This window comes from Bos taurus, chromosome 22, assembly GCF_002263795.3.
Source record: "Bos taurus isolate L1 Dominette 01449 registration number 42190680 breed Hereford chromosome 22, ARS-UCD2.0, whole genome shotgun sequence".
Lineage (NCBI taxonomy): Eukaryota > Metazoa > Chordata > Mammalia > Artiodactyla > Bovidae > Bos > Bos taurus.
In genome coordinates this window covers 18,446,750-18,469,011 of record NC_037349.1, presented here as the reverse complement: position 1 = coordinate 18,469,011, position 22,262 = coordinate 18,446,750, and the positions used below count along the sequence as shown (strand labels likewise).

Sequence of the window (22,262 nt, the reverse complement as noted above, 5' to 3'; positions counted from 1 at the left end):
ATATTTGAATTATTATCTGAGATGCTTGGCAGAGGTCACTGGTTTCCTTATTTTTAAGGTAATCTGCCCTTACACAGATATCTTTACATTTAAATATCTATACTTTTCAAAGCTTCTCAAACTGGCATGTTGGGAAAATACAGGATGACCTGGATAATCTACTGGATCTACATTTCTGCCTCCTTCATTTTAGGGGCCCTTAAACTGATGCCTCAATTCACAGATTGAAGTCATTTGCCATAAGTAAGGTAATTTAGGGTCACTTCAATGAGGCTAGGAAAACCTCAGGTTCACCAAAAATATTATAATGGGTAGCTTAAAATCAAGACTGTCTTGGATGGTGAAGGTCCCTAATTTTTATTATTACAAACATTCCAAAGGAACCCAAGAGTCCTCAAGTTTTGATTCATCTTTATATACATGAATATCTTCCCATATGCTAACTACACAAAACAGACTCTCTGAACATGAATCCTAACCATTTGGGAAAGAATGAGTAGGATAGAAGCACATACGACTTTAACAATATGGTCAAAGCTACAGACCATCTTCACCCTCCAGCATGAAAAGGGCATACTCACACTGGGCTGTGAATGTTCCTACATAGGTCTTCAGTCATAGCTACTCAAACCGTAGGCCATCAACAGTGCTGGTCTGTGAGCTGTTTGTTCCTACTCTACAGCAAGCACTAAAATTGAGAATAAAGCATTATGGAACTTCATAGAGAAATGACAGAATAACTTCATGCTTACTGGATCTAATAATATAAAAAGGGAGCTTGTACCATCAGGGAACAAGAAAAGTCTCAAATAAACAACCTAAAATTATACTGAAAGGAACTATAAAAAAGACAAACAAATCCCAAAATGTTAGTGGAAGGAAAGAAATCATAAAGATCAGAGTAAAAATGAATGAAAGAGACTTTTAAAAAAAAGATGACTGAAACTAAGAGTTAGTTTTTTGAAAAGACAAACAAAACTGATAAAACTTTAGCCACACTCATCAAGAAAAATGAAGAGAGAGCTCAAATCAATCAAATTAGAAATGAAAAGGAGAAATTACAGCCAATGCCACAGAAATATAAAAGCTTATAAGAGACTACTATGAACAACTATATGCCAATAAAATGGACAACCTGGAAGAAATGGACAGATTCTCAAAAATGCACACTTTCCCAAGAATGAACCAAGAAGAAATGGAACAATAAACAGACAAATACTGGTAATGAAACCAAATCACTAAATAAAAAATTTCCAACAAACAGAAGTCCAGGACCACATGGCTTCACAGGTGAATGTTAACTGAGGAGAAGAGTTAACACCTATCCTTTTTAAACTATTCCAAAAATTGCAGAGGAACGAATGCATCTAAACTCATTCTACGAGGCCAGCACCACTCTGATACAAAAGCAGACAGAGATATCACAAAACAAGAAAATTACAGTCCAATATCATTGGTGAACATACACGTAACATCTTCATCAAAGTACTAGCAAACAAAATCCAACAATACATTCAAAAGATCAAAAACCATGATTGAGTGGGATTTATTCCAGGGTTGCAAGGATTTTTGAATATTTGTAAATCAGTGTGATATACCGTCAAATTGAAAAATGAAAAAATATGATCATCTCAACAGATGCAAAAAAAAAAAAGCTTTTGATAAAAAAAATCAACATCCATTTATGATAAAAACTCTCCAGAAAATGGTTAAGGGAATACACTTCAACATAATAAAGACCACGTAAAGAATAGCAAGAAGAGATAAGAAAGCCTTACTCAGCGATCAATGCAAAGAAATAGAGGAAAACAACAGAATGGGAAAGACTAGGGATCTCTTCAAGAAAATTAGAGATACCAAGGGAACATTTCATGCAAAGATGGGCTCAATAAAAGACAGAAATGGTATGGATCTAACAGAAGCAGAAGATATTTAGAAGAGGTGGCAAGAATACACAGAAGAACTGTACAAAAAAGATCTTCATGACCCAGATAATCACAATGATATGATCACTGACCTAGAGCCAGACATCCTGGAATGTGAAGTCAAGTGGGCCTTAGAAAGCATCACTACGAACAAAGCTAGTGGAGGTGACGGAATTCCAGTTGAGCTATTTCAAATCCTGAAAGATCATGCTGAGAAAGTGTTGCACTCAATATGCCAGCAAATTTGGAAAACTCAGCAGTGGCCACAGGACTGGAAAAGGTCAGTTTTCATTCCAATCCCAAAGAAAGGCAATGCCAAAGAATGCTCGAACTACCGTACAATTGTACTCATCTCACATGCTAGTAAAGTAATGCTCAAAATTCTCCAAGCCAGGCTTCAGCAATACATGAACCAGGAACTTCCTGATGTTCAAGCTAGTTTTAGAAAAGGCAGAGGAACCAGGATCAAATTGCCAACATCTGCTGGATCATGGAAAAAGCAAGAGAGTTCCATAAAAACATATATTTCTGCTTTATTGACTATGCCAAAGCCTTTGACTGTGTGGACCACAATAAACTGCAGAAAATTCTGAAAGAGATGGGAATACTATACCACCTGACCTGCCTCTAGAGAAATCTGTATGCAGGTCAGGAAGCAACAGTGAGAACTGGACATGGAACAACAGACTGGCTCCAAATAGGAAAAGGAGTATGTCAAGGCTGTATATTGTCACCCTGCTTATTTAACTTATATGCAGAGTACATCATGAGAAATGCTGGACTGGAAGAAGCACAAGTTGGAATCAAGATTGCTGGGAGAAATATCAATAACCTCAGATATGCAGATGACACCACCCTTATGGCAGAAAGTGAAGAGGAACTAAAAAGCCTCTTGATGAAAGTGAAAGTGGAGAGTGAAAAAGTTGGCTTAAAGCTCAACTTTCAGAAAACGAAGATCATGGTATCTGGTCCCATCACTTCATGGGAAATAGATGGGGAAACAGTGGAAAGAGTGTCAGACTTTATTTTGGGGGGCTCCAAAATCACTGCAGATGGTGACTGCAGCCATGAAATTAAAAGACACTTACTCCTTGGAAGGAAAGTTATGACCAACCTAGATAGCATATTCAAAATCAGAGACATTACTTTGCCAACAAAGGTCCATCTAGTCAAGGCTATGGTTTTTCCTGTGGTCATGTATGGATGTGTGAGTTGGACTGTGAAGAAGGCTGAGTGCCGAAGAATTGATGCTTTTGAACTGTGGTGTTGGAGAAGACTCTTGAGAGTCCCTTGGACTGCAAGGAGATCCAACCAGTCCATTCTGAAGGAGATCAGCCTTGGGATGTCTTTGGAAGGAATGATGCTAAAGCTGAAACTCCAGTACTTTGGCCACCTCATGCGAAGACTTGACTCATTGGAAAAGACTCTGATGCTGGGAGGGATTGGGGGCAGGAGGAGAAGGAGACGACAGGATGAGATGGCTGGATGGCATCACTGACTCGATGGACGTGAGTCTGAGTGAACTCTGGGAGTTGGTGGTGGACAGGGAGGCCTGGCGTGCTGCGATTCATGGGGTCGCAAAGAGTCGAACATGACTGAGTGACTGAACTGAACTGAACTGATGACAAATCTACAGTTAATATCATACTCAATGATGAAAAATCTAAAAGAATTTCCTCCAATATCAGGAAAAAGAAAATGATGTCCAGTCTCATCAAGGATGCCTAACCTTCTCATGAATGAAGATTCATTAAACATAGTTTGGAAGTCCCGGCTGCAGAAATCAGAGTATACATATAAATCAAAGAAATCCAAATTGAAAAGGGAAAAGTAAAACTGTGACTGTTTGCAGATATTAAGATAATAAACAATAGAATAATACGATAATAAACCACCAAAAAACTACTAGAGCTCATCAATGAATTCAGTAAAGTTGCAGGATACAAAACTAATACATAGAAATCTTGCACTTTTATACACTAATAACAAATTACCAGAAAGAGAAATTAAGGAAACAGTCCCATTTACTACTGCATCAAAAAGAATAAAATACCTAAGAATAAACTAACCTACAGAAATAAAAGACATGTACTCAGAAAACTATGAGAAACTGATGAAAGAGGCTGAAGATGAAACAAAAAAAATATAAAGATATACTATGTTCTTGGATTCAAAGAATTAATACTGTTAAAATGACTGCTGTCCAAGTCAATCTACAGATTCAATGCAATCCCTACCAAAATATCTAGGGCATTCTTCACAGAACTAAAACAAATAATTTTAAAATGTGTATGGACCCACAAAAGACCACAAATAGCCAAAACAACCTTGAGAAAGAAGAACAGAGCTGGAGAAATCAAGCTCCTTAACTTCAGACTATATGGCAAAGCTACAGTAATCACAGAGTTTCCCAGATGACCCAGGGGTAAGGAATCCACCTATCAAGGCAGGAGATGTGGGTTCAATCCTTGGTCTGGGAATATCCCTTGTGGAGGAAATGGCAACCCACCCTAGTATTCTGGCCTGGAGAACCGCATGGACAGAGGAGCCAGGCAGACTACTGTCCATGGGATTTCAAAAAGTCAGACACAACTCAGCAACTGAACAGCAACAGTAATCAAAACATTAAGATACTGGTATAAAAACAGACACACAGATCAATGGAAAAAAAATAAAGAACCCACATACTTATGGTCAATTAATCTATGAACAAAAAGGCAAGAATATAAAATTTCAAAAAAAGCAGTCTCTTCAGTAAAGTATTCTGAAGATTCATGAATGAACCTTCACATGCACAATGAATCAAAGTGCTGGGAAAACTGGACGGTGACATGTAAAAGAATAAAATTAGAACATTTTCTCACACCATATACAGAAAAAAACTCAAAATGGATTAAAGACCTAAATGTAAAACCAGAAAACACAAAACTCCTAGAAGAAAACACAAAACTCCTAGAAGAAAACATAAAACTCCTAGAAGAAAACATAAAACTCCTAGAAGAAAACATAGGCAAGACACTCTTTGATATAAATCACTACTTTTTTTTGTCTCCTAAAGCAAAGGAAACAAAAGTAAAAATAAACAAATGTAAACTAATTAGACTTAAAAGCTTTTGCACAGCAAATGAAATCATCATCAAAAGAAAAAGACAACTTACTGAATGGGAGAAAATATATGCTAATAATATGACCAGTATAAGGACTTAATATCCAAAATATATAAACTACTTATAAAACTCGACTATTTTTTTAAAAATCCAGTTAAAAAATGGGCAGGAGACCTGAACAGACTTTTTTTTTTTCATAGAAAACATATAGTCAATAGGAGCATGAAAAGTTGTTCAACATCAGAGATATGCAAATTAAAACTACAATGAGGTATCATCTCATACCTGTCAGAATAGCTATCATCTAAAAGACCACAATTAACAAATGCTGATGAAAATGTGCAGAAAAGGGAACTCTCATATACCACCAGTGGAAATGTTCAATAAACTGGTGCAGCTACTGTGGAAAGCAGTATGAAGGTTTCTCAAAAATCTAAAAATAGAAATACCTACCAAATGTTCCAGCAATTCCTGGGTATATATCCCCCAAAATGAAAACACTAGTTCAAAAAGATACACGTACCCCTAACTCAACCTGGGACTATAACCAACTAGAGAGGTGGGATTCAGGTTCAACAGGGAGGGGACATATACATATCTATGGCTGACTCATATTGATGTATGGAAGAAAGCAACACAATATTGTAAAGCAAGTATGTTTCAATTAAAAATTAATAAAATTTTAAAAGATACACGTACCCCAATGCTCATCACAGCATTATTTACAATTGCTAAGATATGGAAGCCCTAGTGTTCATCAACCAATGAACAGATAAAGAAGATGCAGTATGTGCAGAAAACTATTTAGTTGTGAAAGTGTCAGTCTCTCAGTCATATGTGACTTTGGAACCCTGTGGACTGTAGCCCGTCAGGCTCCTCTATCCATGGGATTCTCCAGGCAAGACTATTAGACTAGGTTGCCATTTCCTTTTTTAGAGGATCTTCCCAACCCAAGGATCAAATCCATGTCTCATGCTTAGCAGGTGGATTCTTTACCACTGAGTCACCTGGGAAGCCCATATTTACTTAGCCATTAGAAAACAATAAGATTTTGCCATTTGCAACAACATGGATGGATTTGGAGGGTATTATGCTATTAGTAGGGCTGACTTTATTTTTCTGGGCTCCAAAATCACTGCAGATGATGACTGCAGCCATGAAATTAAAAGACACTTACTCTTTGGAAGGAAAGTTATGACCAACCTAGACAGCATATTAAAAAGCAGAGACGTTACTTTGTCAACAAAGGTCCATCTAGTCAAGGCTATGGTTTTTCCAGTGGTCATGTATGGATGAGAGTTGGACTATAAAGAAAGCTGAGTGCTGAAGAATTGATGCTTTTGAACTGTGATGTTGGAGAAGACTCTTGAGAGTCCCTTGGACTGCAAGGAGATCCAACCAGTCCATTCTGAAGGAGATCAGTCCTGGGTATTCAATGGAAGGACTGATGTTGAAGCTAAAACTCCAGTTCTTTGGCCACCTGATGCAAAGAAATGACTCATCTGAAAAGACCCTGATGCTGGGAAAGATTGAGGGCAGGAGGAGAAGGGGACGACAGAGGATGAGATGGTTGGATGGCATCACCGACTCAATGGACGTGAGTTTGAGTAAACTCCAGGAGTTGGTGATGAACAGGGAGGCCTGGCGTGCTGCAGTTCATGGGGTCGCAAAGAGTCGGACACGACTGAGCGACTGAACTGAACTGAGGGCATTATTGTATTAACTGAAATACATCGGGTAAAGAAAGGCAAATACTGCATGATATCACTTATATGTGGAATCTTAAAAAATAAAACAAACCAGTGAATGTAACAAAAGGGAAACCAAATCACTGATACAGAGAACAAACTAGATTACCAGTGTGTAAAGTGAGGGGGGGAGGGGCATGACAGGGGTAGGGAAGTAAGAGGTGCAAACTGCTATGTATAAAATAGATGAGTAACAAGGATATATTGTACAACACAGGGAATATAGCCAATACATTATAATAACTATAAATGGAGTATAACCTTTAAAAACTGTGAAGCTCTATGTTGTACATCAGTAAATTCTATAATATTTTACATCAACTATATCTCAAATTTAAAAGGAGAACCCGTATTTTGTTTTTAATTTCATTAACTTTTATTATAAACAAAAATTACAACAGGCTTTAGTTAGTCTCATCTGTAACGGCTTCGAAATTTTAAGAACACTGGTCCTTCTCCATAGATCATTTGAGAAGCATTGCTCTGCATGGCAGCTTGCACTTACTTCTCATGAGAAATGATAGAATTCCTAAGGCATAATGAGCCCATCTGTACAGATTCTAAAAACCTATGCATTCCATATACAGGATATGGGCATGCCATACCCCGTATAGGAGATGCAGCCGCAGAGAAATGGCAGGCTACCTCATGCTATGTGTGCCAAAATTTAGTCAAGAGCCATAACTCAGGATCTCCAGGATGAAAGAAGTGATCAAAAAGCAGGAAACACAGGGCAGAGGTGGCTGAGGCTAATGTTATAGACTCCAGACGTGAGCTACAAGTCCCTGAGCTCAGCAAGTGCTAGGAACCATGACCTGGGTGGAGGAACTAGGCCCTCTGATGAAATACTTAAAAGTGCACTCAAAGGGAGAGCCTCCTGGCTTGTAACAGCTGCACCCAGAGGCCATAGGTGGTGAGTGCTGCACAGGACAGCAAACGTGGGTTACAAGGACGGGGGGAGACTGTGAGCACGTTAACATCCCCTGCTCAGCTTCTCTAAAGGGAAACGAATCCAGTATGGAAGCTGGGAATCTCAAGTGTCAGAGCTCTTGATAAGAGACACAAATAAGCATCTAGTCCAGGACACTGAGGGGCTCTCTGAAACAAGTCCATGGGCCTCTTCCCAACTCCCCTACTCATGCGGGAGGGGGCTCTCCGAATTCATGGGGAGTGGCGTGGGCTAGTTCCCTCCAGCAGCTTGTCCACAATGAAGCGAGTGTTCACATGCAAGAGAGAACATTCATAGCCCACTCCAGGAACCTTTGCAAATCTGTAAAAAGGCAGCTTTCTCAGTAATGAACACGACTATATCCTTCAGGCATTGCACAAAAATAATGTTCAGGATGACCCTTGATTGTACTATTCTAGGTATAAGCTGCAACTAGTCAAACAAGCCATGTACTGAGAAACAGGAGAACGAGTTTTCATCCTGCCCCAATCCTCCATCAACCCTCAACCCTCACACACACACACACACACACACACACACACACCCCTCCCATCACCAGCTCCTGGCGTGACTCAAGGTTCAAGGTTAAGGGTGACTTCTCCACTCTGGGTCTGCACCCCACTCAAGGTGTACAGAGACCTGTAAAAATCCTCAGCTCAGGACTTCCAACCTAGAGCCCCACATACTTTCCATGTCTCTGATCTATTTTAAAAGTAAATAAATTCTGTACTTACTGATTCCAACTGAAGGCAGGAAATGTCTTTAATTATTTACACCCAGCAAACACATTCCATCTTAGATCCTGCGAGAAACCCACGAAACGTCAGCTTCAAACCCATTTTTTTTTCTTAACTGATCAGAACTTGATATTGCAATGGAAAGATGTGCCTGTATAAACAGGCAAAATGGTTAATAATAATTATATATCCACAAAAACAAAGTATGGGAAAAGAAAAAACAATGCATCTAACCAAGTTTCTGACTGAGAACTGGGACTTTTCAAAGCAGTTTTAAGTTTAAGGATTGATCAAAAAGGTGTACGTCTGGTAGACAGGGAAAAGGTTGGTGCTACCAGAATGGGTCCAATGGCCCAAAAAAGCCAAATCCTTGTCACATCTCCAGAGCCACGAACCTCTGAGAGACCTGCTGCTGGATGGGAACTGTGTCAGTGGCAGGGGTAACGACCTCTAATGCTTGAGGAGTCTTAGTTTCTTCCTGACTCTTTCCTTCTCCAAGGAAAATTCAGTCTGGCTTTCTAGGCCTGACCCATCTGTCTGTCTTTGCCGTGGAATTTTGTTTACCAAGACCATTTGTAACTCCAAAGACAAGTTTGATGTCTGTGATAGAAAAAAAATCATAAAGGCCTGAAGATCTAGTGAGACTGACATTGGAAATGGAAGGAACCACCAAGTTGGAAGAAGGAAAAGAATCTGAGAGAAGTGGCAGGAGAAAAGTCCACACAGCCTTCAAGTCCAGAGACCTGGGGACATGCAGTGATGTGGGGGAGGGGAGCTCTTGGCATGAGACATAGCCAGAGAAATCTGGACAGTGATTACAAGGTTCTATTGTGACTATGAGCCAGCGCTTGAGAATCTGCTTTGATCATTACCTAACAGTTGGCAATGAGGGGAGGCATAGGGAACAGTGGCATTTTGCATTACTGACATACCAAGGCACTCTTAACAAGCTTGCGAGGAATTATTTAGCTCTCTGGAAGACTGTACTTGTGTTTGACACAACTGTTTACTATCTGATTGGAGCTCAAGACACTGTAAAGTTACGTGTTAACTTGTTAATTTATGCCCAGTACAAAAGATATCCCCATACATTAAGGTTTTTATTATTCTATATACATTAATCAGCCTTTGTATCAAACCTGGCAAACTCAGGCTAACATTTCTAAGTTCATATAGATGTCCAATTTCTCAACTGTTCTTATAATCAGCTTGAACATCTCATCTGTGTCCTTAGGAATGAGTTAAGTTAAATTGTCACATGTTCATGTTATATGTGTATCAAGGTCACATGTTTAACCTGTGAAAATAAGACTATGACAAGAGTTAAGGGTATAAGACTCCTGCTGCTGCAATCATTACCATTTGCTTTTGTAGTAAAGCCTCATTTTTTTTTTAATTAGTTTTTCAACTGTTAAACTCTTTCTTTTAACAACAACAAAAAGCCATCTGAGTTCCTGGGGAGTATTAAGTCTTTCACATTTTTGCCAGAGTGGAAGCTCTACTTGGGGATGTCCTGAGGCCTGGGGGGCAGTGTAACTTCTAGGCAGGACTCCGTGGAGTCTCCCCATTTCTGGATGTTCTCTTGGTTCTAAAGGCTTTTGCATAGCACCCTTGCCTAAGGTGGCAAGAATATGCTAATACTTTCTCAGTTTCCCACCTTCTTCAACAAAGAAGAAAATAAAATCACCACTGATGATCAAGCTGAGCCTCTTGGAACCAACTAAAAGAGGCAGAACTGCTTTCTAACTAGAGAAGAAAGTCACGGGACCACAGTGAGGCCCAGCAGAATAAGTGCTAGTGAACAAACAGAAAAACTAAGTATCGCAGGGCTCTCAACCCTGCCAATAGTAAATCCCTCAGCAATTTGCAAATTGCATTTTCACCTTTGGGAGGCGGGGGTGGGAAGCAGAGAAACACTTCCATTGCTGTCTCTGAAAGAAATCGTATTTAGACTCCAATATCAGCATAAACACATGTGGATCTGTACTATTTTTCCAGTCATTGGAAGTGTTTATATCTGTTGAATATGTATTATTAAATTAATGCTGATTGGAGTTAGGAGGCAATTTTAGATTGAAATGTGTTTCATTGTGCTGTAGGTAAAGCTGAGTGTGGGAAGCAAATTATCTGCCAAATTGAACTTGCTGCACTCCAAATACCCATTCCCGGTGAATACTTGATTTCCTGATTATCTGCTTGGTTTCCTTCCCCAAGCTGACAGGCTCCCTCCAGAGCTGCCTTCTGAATGTGAGGAGAAATCAGCATGTGGATGGAAGAGACATGAGGGACATGCCCTAGGTCCTGACGAAGGGCCCGGGTCTCCCAGTGGTCCTTTAATTTAAAAATACTTCATGGATTGGGGGTGGGGGGGTGGGCAGCCACTTGTGGGTTCTGTTTGAGTTTAAGTAAAGCCAGAGTTGATTTTTGAACTATATTAAGTCAAGACAAGAACTATATTCAGTGAAGAAGGCATACGGACTCCAATAAACTTGATAGGGAAAAAAGAGTGAGTGAGTCAGACAAAGGGGGTTGGGTGGGTCTAAGCGGAAATGATCACAGTTCTTATACAGCTTCAACAGGGAGAAACTGGTACTCGTTGCCCTATAGGACAGATTACTATAAATGGCTGGAGTTTCCTGGGTGTGGCTGCTCCAAACTTCCTACTCTCTCCTCTTCCTGTGTCTTCGCCATCACAGCAGCAAGGCTATGCTTCCCCAAATGCTGCTTCCTGGCTCTACCTAGCTAACACTGGGTGGACCAGAGAAGCTACAGAGGAGGGGGCAGGGTGGAATGTGAAGAGACCCAGAATCTAGGAGCCCCAGCCACTTAGATAAGCTGCACAATGGAAAATTCTCTGTACCAAGGTTCTGGGCCACATAAATGCAGTCACAGGAGGGTCAGATGCCAGAGACAGTCAACACAATCGAAGGCTACTCCCCACCACGGCACTGTGCCTGCTCAACGGTGAAAAGAATAATATGATGTATCTGTTTTCAGTGGAATTTGACATATTTTCCCTTGGCCATCTGCTTGATGGCTGATAGGCTCAGCCCAAGAAAAATAAACTGACAGGACAGCTATTTCAAGGAAGTCTTACTCAGTTATCCTGGGCTTCCCTAATGGCTCAGATGGTAAAGAATTGGCTTGCAGCATGGGAGACCTGGGTTCGATTCCTGGGTTGAGAAGAACCTCTGGAGAAGGGCATGGAAACCCACTCCAGAATTCTTACCTGGAAAATCCCACAGACAGAGGAGCCTGGCAGGCTACAGTCTATGGAGTCACAAAGAGCTGGACACAACTGAGCTGATAACCATTTCAAGAAAGTCCAATTCAATTATCTAGCTAATTGTAGCAAATTAAAATACAATCAATAAAATTTTCTACTTTTCTGGTGGATTTTCTGCTGCTACTTGGATTTGAGGAGGGAGATACTACATTTTACCACATTGGCTTTGTGGTCTCACTATATTTGGGGATGAAACAGGCTGAGTCCCATTTCCACAAAGACCAGTCTTGGCTCGATTAATGAACAGAAATAACCATGAAGCAAAGGACAACAGCTAAGATTTCCTGAATGCCTACAATGTGGCAGGCAGACACTCTTTTATACAAATAACCCCGATTTAAATCTCACAGCTTTATGAGGTAGACTATACTTTTCTCTCCATTCTACACAGATGAGGAAACTGAGGGATGAAAATGCAAAGTAACCCACCCAAGGTCACACAGCCAGCACCTTAGTCAAGAAGCTAATTTCTATACCAGGCTGTCCTAAAATCTCAGTGACCTACTTATTAAAAGGGCATTTCTTTCTCCAATTAAAGTCTAATTCAAATATTTCAGGTCAGGCAAGCCCCATCCTGGTTGGGAGGCTCATTTTCATGCAATTACTCAGGAGTCCAGGTTAAGAGCAACTTAGGAAACAAAAGCCTTCAACACATGGCTGAGGAGAGCATCACAGAGTGAACAAAGTGTGAAGGAAACATACCCTATTCTTAGAAACTTCTTAGGTCAGAATGTGGCATGCATCATTGCCTCTCACATTTCATTTCCTGGCACAAATCACATGGTTCCACCTACATGCAAAGGAACTCAAAAATGTAATAATGTCTGGCTGGATAACCACTTCCCAGCAGGAACACACCATTGTGAGCAGAGGCCATCAGCAATAGAGACTAGCCGCCTCTCTGCCACAGCTAATACACGACTGAGCTGAGATCTGAAAGTTAGCTCTTTAAACCCTCTGCTGGATCAAATTTTGTGTTAAGAAGTAGCACTGTTTTTGTGTTTGTTTTTAAGATACAAAAGTTTATTTCTAAAAGAAAACTTCTAAAAATATTAGACATTATAGGGGCCAGGCAAATCATGTAAATAATTAAAGCCAGCCAAGGGAAACAAACAGAGTGATGCTCACAATTGCTGTTCAGGTTCAAGGCCAGTGAGAGAGAGTTGGGGATTATGTAGCTAACTCCATCTATGGACACAAGCCCACATATACCAAGTGCTCAACAGAAACTACCTGTTATCATCAGACAGACCATGAGTTTGGTCTCCAAGGCTCTCTTCTTTCTCATAAGGGTCATCCTGGCCCCTTCCAGCTGATTCAAGACAAAGTCAAGAAGAGTTAGATCTATAGGTCATCAGGGACTCAATTGTACTGAATTCAGATGAACAGACTCAAATGTGGTGATAAGACGCCCCACACCACCTTTACAAAAAACACCCTCCTTCGCAGTTCTGGATAGACCAGACTGAGTCTGTCCTCAAAGACAAACTGAACCAACTTCCAATATTTCCTTCCCTTTACCCAACTCAACTATGAGTGTCCATAAAACCTCTTTGGATTATTTATCTTGAAAACCGTGGGACCATTTGGTACCAATGAAGAAAGGTTTATAGACAAAAACTATTTAGATGAGACCCAATCAACAGTATTACTAGAAGTAGTAACTACTACTTAGAGTAAACAAACAAAACAATGAATTTAGTGGCAGGTGGTGATTAAGGCTCAAGACATCCTCTAGATGATCCCTTCCTAAATAAAAAAAAATTTTTTTAATGAATTGCGTGAAATAGGAAAGGCACAAAACATATAAATCAGGGTTGTGCTATTACACAAAGTCACTCTATCATCTTATAATCAAAGTTTCTAATCCTTTTAGTTTTTATCCTCAGGGCAACATGGATCAATAGCAACAGTTTGTGGACCTACACTGATCCATGGATTTTCTTTGGGGTGGCATTGACTTATACCACCAGCTGGTTCATGTTAAACTTCAACATTAAGCTATTTACAACTGCCAAATGGAGATGATATGTGTAGAACTTGGAATAATGCCCAGCACATAAGTAAGGGTTCCATGGATGTTAACTATTATTGCCATCTGACTCCACCTTCTCTTTCACCCTGACTTCATAATGAACTCTCAAGTCTCATTAAATTCATCACTTAATTTCTTTCCTGTACTTATCCCTCCCTTTCCATTTCCACATCCATGACTTCAATGCCATTTAGACAGATCCTTATTACCATGCAGCTATAGTATTTCAATAGCATCCTAACCAGAAGCAAAGGCAGCTCCAGAGTACAAAGTTTGGGTAACTGGATGGTCAGTGATTCCACTGGCAAAAATAAAGGACATACTGAGAGAGCCTAGGGAAAGAAAAAGGCCAGTCTGGGAGGCACAGAAGCAGTGCATAGCTGGAGGCCCACCGGATGGCTGAACCCCACAATCCTCATCTGACCATGTCTAAAGTTCAAGTTACTGTGTTCCATTTTCTGCAAATTCCAGTGACCTTCATTTGCAAGAGGCAAGGCAAGGAAAGGTGGAGGAAGCCTTCATGACTTCTTGCATGTCTTCTCAGATGACATTTGGCCAGCAGTAGCAGAGGAAGATGGAGAAGGAAATGGCAACCCACTCCAGTGTTCTTGCCTGGAGAATCCCAGGGACAGCAGAGCCTGGTGGGCTGCCGTCTATGGGGTCACACACAGTCGGACACGACTGAAGTGACTTAGCAGCAGCAGCAGTAGCAGAGGAAGAGAAGGCAGGGAAGGGAATGGATAAGACATACCCCAGTAAGGATGGACATGGTGGGGCTGACCCTTCTTTTGAAAGTACAATGATGTATCCATTGTGAGCGGACACAGTGTTATAAAAATATATGCCTCTATGTAACTCACACTCTACATAACTCCTAGAATCATTTCCAATGATTCTGCCAGAAATCAGTCTAGAGAGGACTGTTGTATTAGCAGCTTGCAGTGACAGAACTCCTAGGTCACTGGACTCCGACCTGCTAGGCCCGTATGACACTGGTCTAGGACGCTGACTACTGCTCGGAGTCCTAGAACTTAAGATATGTGACACCCTTGATCTACACACAGGAATTTAAATGTCTGCATCATGGAAGAGCATGGTTCAGGGGCTGTATCTACCTAGAGTTTTTCAACACACTAACAGGTGCCAGAAGGACAACTGGATGCAACTGTCTATTACAGACAACTAGAAATTCAGCTCAACCGAGTTCAGCTTTAGAGAGAAGAAAGTACACAAAGAAATGACAGTTATATGACATATAGTCAGGTCAAAAGTATGGAAAAAAAAAAAAAGAAATCTTTATCAAGGGAGGATCCCAGTATTAATAGAATCCTTGCATTTAAGGGTGAAATAAGAGCCAGAGGAGGAATATGTAGAAAAGAGGAAGGAAATCCAGAAAAATAAGCAAAAAAAAAACCAGCAATAAAATATCAGAGATGATACCAGTGAAATATATTTTAAGAAGGAAGTGATGTCCACATGAAAAATAGTGAGGAGCAGAAAGTTACTGAATTTAATTACCAGGAGGGTTATCAGGGACCTTTGAGAAAGCAGGTAGAATAAACGGGACAAGTCAAGGAGTAAATAGGTGGTGAGACAGACAATCAAAAAATCAGAGGATAATTTTAAGATTGCAGTGATACGAGAAACAAAGCAATTACTCATTATTTTATCTTATTTACTCTCAAGTGTTATCCTAGTTCTTCCTATTACTATGAATGCATTGCCTTGCAAAACCTCAAACACAGTTTTTTTTTTTTTTTAAAGGCAATTTTCCAGGTCAATCAAGTCAAAAGGTACCCACTGGCCATAGTGACCTGGACAAGACAAAGGGGAGCATTCAGTGACTTGGATTATCTAAGATTCCCCCTCTATCTTCAACTTTCTATTAGCAAAGCCTGGGGTTAAGAGCACTAAAATATAAAGGTGGAAAGAGGACAGAAAGACAAGCACCTGCATCATCCACTGAGCCTCTGATTATGCAGCCAACATGAGATAAGAGGCTATGCACAGCAGCTATAGTCTCCCTGACTGCTGGGTTTAAGGCCAAGCCAGCCCAGCCAGCCCTCTGTGGTTCTCAGCCCTTTATATCATCAGACAGTAGTGTTACCCAACACAGAACAGAACTTGGAACCAAGCCAATTAATCAGACCTCCACTTCTTGAAGAACAGGAATTTTGGCAGCTTAAGCTAAATTTTAGAGAAGCGCTTTAAGTCTTGTGTATGAGAGGTGTTTCTGTTTGTTTGTTTTCCTGGAAGAGGTTAAAAGGATGATTATGTTTGGACAAGTGATATTAGAAAGCAGCCTGGACCACCTTTTCCTATTCTTCCTGCTCCTCCTTCTGGCTCTTCCAAACAGACAGATGGTCACTACCCCCTACTCACCCCAACCCATGCACAGCTCCACTGCATGGAGCCCCTTTCCAGTCTTGGCAACTCCATGTATATGTCACCTCCTTCATAAGACCTTCAAAAACCAACCTGGTGATACAGTCTCCACTTCCTCTGACCCCTGCCTATACCCTTCAAAACAACTGCATAAGTAGAGAACGTTTTCTGTCTGTGCCCCATCTCTGGCCCTTCACATGTATCCCACATGGCATGAGTTGTTCACTTACACCTCAGAAGCCCAAACACCAGTCTTCCACAGCTAAAATCAAGATGGTGGCAGGGCTGAGTTCCTTCTGGAGGCTCCAGGGGAGAATCTGTCCTTGCTTCTCCCAGCCTCTAGAAGTTGCCCTCATTCCTTGACTTGGGGCCTCCCTCCAGTGATGGTATCACTTCAATCTCTCCTCCAACTTGGACCCATTTATAAAGAGCTTTGGGATTACACTGGGCCTACCTGGATGATCCAGGCAACTCTACAGCATTTCAACATCCTTAATTTAACTGCACCTGCTACATCCCTTTTGCCACATAAGGTAATTTATCCATAGGTCTGGGGCTAGAATGTGGACATTTTTGATGGGTCATTATTCTGTGTACCCAAGAGGAGGGAAGAGCAATGAGAGAAAGAGAGGTAGGGCAGGAAAGGAGGGAAAATTCTCTCCCAATCTCTCACTCCTCTTATCCCAGGCCACCACCTAGAACCTGAGTCCCCAAAGAAACTTTCCATTGGAATAGTGTCTACTCTCGCATCTCCTGGTCACTCATCTGAGTTTCTGTGAGCTCAGACTGAGGTTAACAAAATACCATGATCAGTCTAAAGTTGTATTTATTCTTATTAATCAAATATGCCATCTTTAGTTGTTAAAGACTAAGAATAATGGATTCTATTCAGCGCATTCCATAGCAAAATGAGCAATTTTCATCTGTTTAAAACCAAGATAAAAATCAGAATGTTAAGAGTCTCTGGGAAATAGATCAAAGTGGCAATAATTGGCAAGTATTTCATGTTTCTGAAGAGAAGTGCCATCTATTTGTTTCAATGAACGTGACCAGCTCAATTCCCTTAGACAGCCCTTCAAGATAGTTCTTATTAATTGTTCAACTCAGTCAAAATGGCCAATCCAGAAACAGTTCAACAAGTTGTTACCAGTTGGAGAAGCACCAATTATTCTTATTGCCCCCTTATGAATTTTTATGGCTATTTTCATATTCTGTAAAAGAAGCAATAAAAAACAAAATGTGTATTAGATCTATAAATATGATTGATTACAAATGGGCACCAGTTCTTCAGAAATTGTGTTCTTTAACAGTATTCAGCAAAGTATCAGTAAGCATTAGATATTATGATAATTTTCCCTATGACTCTTAACTTGAAAATGTCCAGTCATTAGCAGCTAATTTGTGAAATGAAATTTTGGACTTCTTTTAAACTATCTTGATAATGTCTTTTTCTGAGGCCAAGATCCTCCTCAAAGCCTCATGCTGACTTTCAAAGTAGGATGGATTCTATATTCAGAAAACTCAACAAAATTCTTTCCTTCCTCTCCAGATCCTAGACTCTGTAGTTGACAGAGTATTTCATTATGTTGCCTGCAGTTCTCGACAAGAGGTGGGGAAAAAAGAGGAGGGAGACACTTTAGGAAACAATTGAAATGAGAAATGTCACCTTGAATTTAGTTTCAGTGAGCTTATACCCAGCATTTGGCTGGAAAGTGGTTGATGGAAGTAAAATAGCATTTACAAAAAAAATACCAATCCTGTGCATGAACAAATCTATCTTTCATTAATATTTGATGTTTTTGTCCCCATATTGATTGTCATGACATGGCTGTCACCCAGCTGAGTCCCACAACCTCTATTGCAAGCAATTTCCTTACAGAATTACTTTCCTGAAAGGACTAGATGTTACAGAAGCCTGTCAAACTACACACATGTCAACAGCATTTGGGAGTGACTCTTCAATAATTAATTTACTAGGCTGAACTCTCGGTACAATTTGAAAAGTTTCTGCTTGCTGTCCATGCTTCTTGAGGCCAGTAGCCCAGAAGTTACCATGATAGGACCATGTATAACACAAATGCCATCTCGTATAGTCCGATATCATTAGCTCGGACATTTGTCCTAAAGAAAGTGGGTCTAGAAAGAAAGACTGGAGCTAGGAGGAACCGTTATTCATTGATCATTATATGAATGACCCAGTAATCCTTTAACTCACTGATTTTACAGAATCTGTGGTATTTATATTTACAAAACACAATTAGAAAAGTTTGTTAGCTGGGACATTAAAACAACACATTTTTATACTATTCTTCATCATGTGAAGAGGAATCAAAAGAATAAAGCAGAACTAATTAGTTATAGATGCTCTCAAGAAACACTGAAAGAGAACAGAAGTTATCTTTGGGGAAGTATGAAATATGACATGTTACAACCATAGAAAATTAACAGTGTGTCTCAAGGGATTATTATTAAATGTCAGTAATTTCAGAAACTCTACCTGGGTTTTTTAAGTTGAGATGAAATCAGTTTCTTGCATCAACTTTTCATGAAAAATTCAGAAATCTCTTTCAATTTAACATTTACACAGGTTATAGGTACAGGAATCATTACACCACTCTAAGCCGTCCCATAAAATTTTACCTGTAAGTCACGAAACTGTAGTGGGAATTCACAGAGACTTGCTGCCCTCCTGCCCTGCTTCCTCTGCAAAGCACCGGAATCCACAAGGATCACAAACCCTCTGTGTGCAGAAATCATATAATTTGGGTTACATCACTGCCCTGCTGTAAAGTCTTCAGGGGGTATCTCACTGCCTAATTACTGAATTCTTATAAGCTGAATTCTTATATCTCACTCTTCTTCATATTTCCTAATCCTCCTCAAACTTAACTATCCATTCATAATGTGTTCTTCTATTATAATTGACTTAAAAAAATATCTGCCATGCTATGTCTCAGGCACCATTCTCAGAACTCTATTGGTTAGTAGTAACAAAGAGTTCCCCAATCCCAACCAAATGAACATTCTGGTGGTGGCGGTGGGGAGGAGTCAGAATCCTCAGAAAGTAAAACATAGCACAATTTTGGTTAATGCCATGGAGAAAATGAGGTGATGGGGTGAAGTAATTGGATAGGGTGATCACGGAAAATTATACATGGCTTTTTACAAATTTTTATTAAGAAACTTTTCAAGGATTCAGCAAAGTATAGAAAGCATTTACCACACATGCTTCCAAAACGTTTCTGACTAAATATTTTAAAGTAATTTATAGACATACTTCATTTTTCAAATACTTCAGTAATCTTGGAAAAACAAGTGCATTTTCTTATCTAACACAACACTATAAATATACAGAACACGAGAGATATTTTCTAAATGTCAAATTCCTGCATCATATTAATATAAGAAGAAGAAAAGGTGTAGTCGCTCATTCACATCTGACTCTTTGCGGCTCTATGCACTGTAGCCCCCTAAGCTCCTCTATCCATGGGATTCTCCAAGCAAGAATACTGGAGTGGGCTGCCATTCTCCTCCCCAGGGAACATTCCCAAACCAGGGATAGAACCCAAGTCTCCTGAATTGAAGGTGGATTCTTTACCATCTGAGCCACCAGGAAGCCATAGTTGTCCCTCAGAAGTCTTTTATAACTGGTTTGTTCAAATAAGGTTCAATCTTTAAAATAGGTTATATCATTTTTAATCTTATAAGGATCCTGTCACCCCATTGTTCCTCTCCCTCCCCCATATTGTATTAATAGTTAAAGATACTGGGCAGGTTCTGGATTTGCCTGAAGTGTGTGTGTGTGTGTGTGTGTGTGTGTGTGTGTGCGCACGCACGCATGCGTGTATGTGTGTGTGTGTTTATGCTGGCATTTAACTTGTTTTTTTCTCCTGTATTTCATACAAACCAGAGGTAAGGGGTAAAGCCCTGACTGGATTCAAGTTAGACATTTTGGAAAAACTATTTGCCTGGTAATGCTGTGCTCTTGGGCTTCCCTGGTGGCTCAACATGGGCTTCCCTGGTGGTTCAGACAGTAAAAAGTCTGCCTGCAGTGCAGGAGACCCGGGTTCGATCCCTGGGTCAGGAAGATCCCCTGCAGAAGGGAATGGCAACATGCCTCAGTATTTTGACTAGGAAATCCCGTGGAGGGAGGAACTTGGCAGGCTGTAGTGCATGGGGTCACAAAGAGTCAGACAAGAGTGAGCGACTTCACTTTCCTATTAGATAATGTCAAAAGGAACGTAACGTCTGGATCTACCCCAGCCCCAAACCTTCCAGGTTAAGGTAGTGACAGCCTGATCTTGCCTTTGAAGAACGACATTTCCTGACGTGCTACCAGCATAGTACACAGAGACAGTACATCTGAGTTACTAGGGAAGCCCACATGACACAGCATGCATACCTGATTCCTTATCAATTACTCATGGATAAAATGATTTAGGTGATGTTCCCTGATGGCCTTAACATGTCACTGGGGAATTCAAAGCGTCATTTGTCTGTTTTGTTTCTCTTTTGTTTTATTTGTATTATTCAAGAAGTCATCTATTAAATAAAAGAAAAAAAAAGGAAGAAATAGAGCTTTCATTCAATCACCCTGACATGAAGCTGACAGAAGGAAGGCAGAATAAGTATCTATTTAGAACTCTAAAACAGAATAGATATTTGCATACCTATTCTAATTACTCAATATAAAATAAAAATTTTAAAAACCAGTTTTAAATTGCTGTCACTATTTGGCTTTACTTTGGATTTTTCTTTTTTGAGAATGATATAGACTTATTTAATATATCAATAATGCTCCAGTGCAATTAATTAAAGTTATTCTTACTGTTACTTGAGTTAAATCAACTGTGGACACTAGGAGCACTTTAAACTGGCTCTATGTCTTTTTTAATGACCACATTTGTCCTTAAATATTCTCAGCTTTCCAGTACATCCGGACTGAAAAGTATATCTACGATATCCCAGGAACAGCCAGAGCATTCTCTGCACCAGAGATAAAATCAGTCATTTCTCCAAAGAACCCTAAATTCCTTGAATGAGATATGGTATTAGGGAATAAAACAGAAATGCTAGGAATGATCATTGGTCCTGAGAAGTTAGTGCCTCCAGGCTTTTTCAATGTAGCGATAACAAAATCATCTTTAAAAAGTTATGAGTTAATACTGAGACATCCAATTCAAATTAAGCCATAAAAGATTTACTTAATATGTTCTTAAATTTTATAATTGTACTTTTCTCTTGCATTGGAAATCCATTTGTTTCCAATTATAATTGCATAACTGTTTACTTACTTTAGCCTGTAATTTAAATATTATGGTTTCAAGATGGCAAAACCAACATGATTCCTAAAATCAAATTATTCTGTGCTGTTGAAAACTGTGCCCCTGTTTTGTCTTTGACATATATCTCACAGAAGCACTAAATCAAAAAGATATATGCACCCCCATGTTCAGTCCATCTTTATTTATAACACAATGGAATACTATTCAGCAATAAAAGAAAGGAAATTTTGCCATTTGAGAATACATGGGTGGACTTGGAGGTCACTATGCTGAGTGAAATAAGTCAAATATCATGATCTCACTTGTACATGGAAGCAGAAAACAAATTAAAAAAAAAACAAACAAAAGCAAGTTCACAGATACAGACCAGGTAGATAAAAAAATTGGTTAAGATGACCAAAAGATACAAAATTCCAGTTATAAGTAAGTCATGGGGATGTAAGGTATAGCAAGGTGACCAGAATTTATTATACTGTATTGCATATTTGAAAATTGCTTAGAGAGTAAATCCTAAAAGTTATCACCGCAAGAAAAAAAAAACTGTAACTCTTTGTGATGATGGATATTAACTAGTCTTATTGCAGTGATCATTTCACAATATATACAAATTTCCAATTATCCAATTATGTTGCTGTATATCTGAAACTAATACAACGTTATATATCAATAACTCAATTAAAATAAGTAAAAAATAAAAATAATATATTTCACAAAGAATACAGTCACTAGTCTTTCAAAAATCACTGGAAACAGTTCTATTTTTGTGGATATGTTAACAATTTTATTCACGTAGTTTCACTGGATT

At 39.5% G+C, this 22,262-nt stretch overlaps 1 long non-coding RNA gene across 1 annotated transcript in view; it reads right to left on the bottom strand.

Moving 5' to 3' along the window:
* The window catches only part of LOC112443504 (uncharacterized), a 730,208-nt gene that overhangs the window by 213,747 nt on the left and 494,199 nt on the right, over positions 1–22,262 (bottom strand). The window contains exon 6 of the long non-coding RNA XR_009492349.1: positions 18,813–18,912. This is a non-coding gene — a long non-coding RNA (uncharacterized lncRNA). The remainder of the gene's footprint in view (positions 1–18,812; positions 18,913–22,262) is intronic.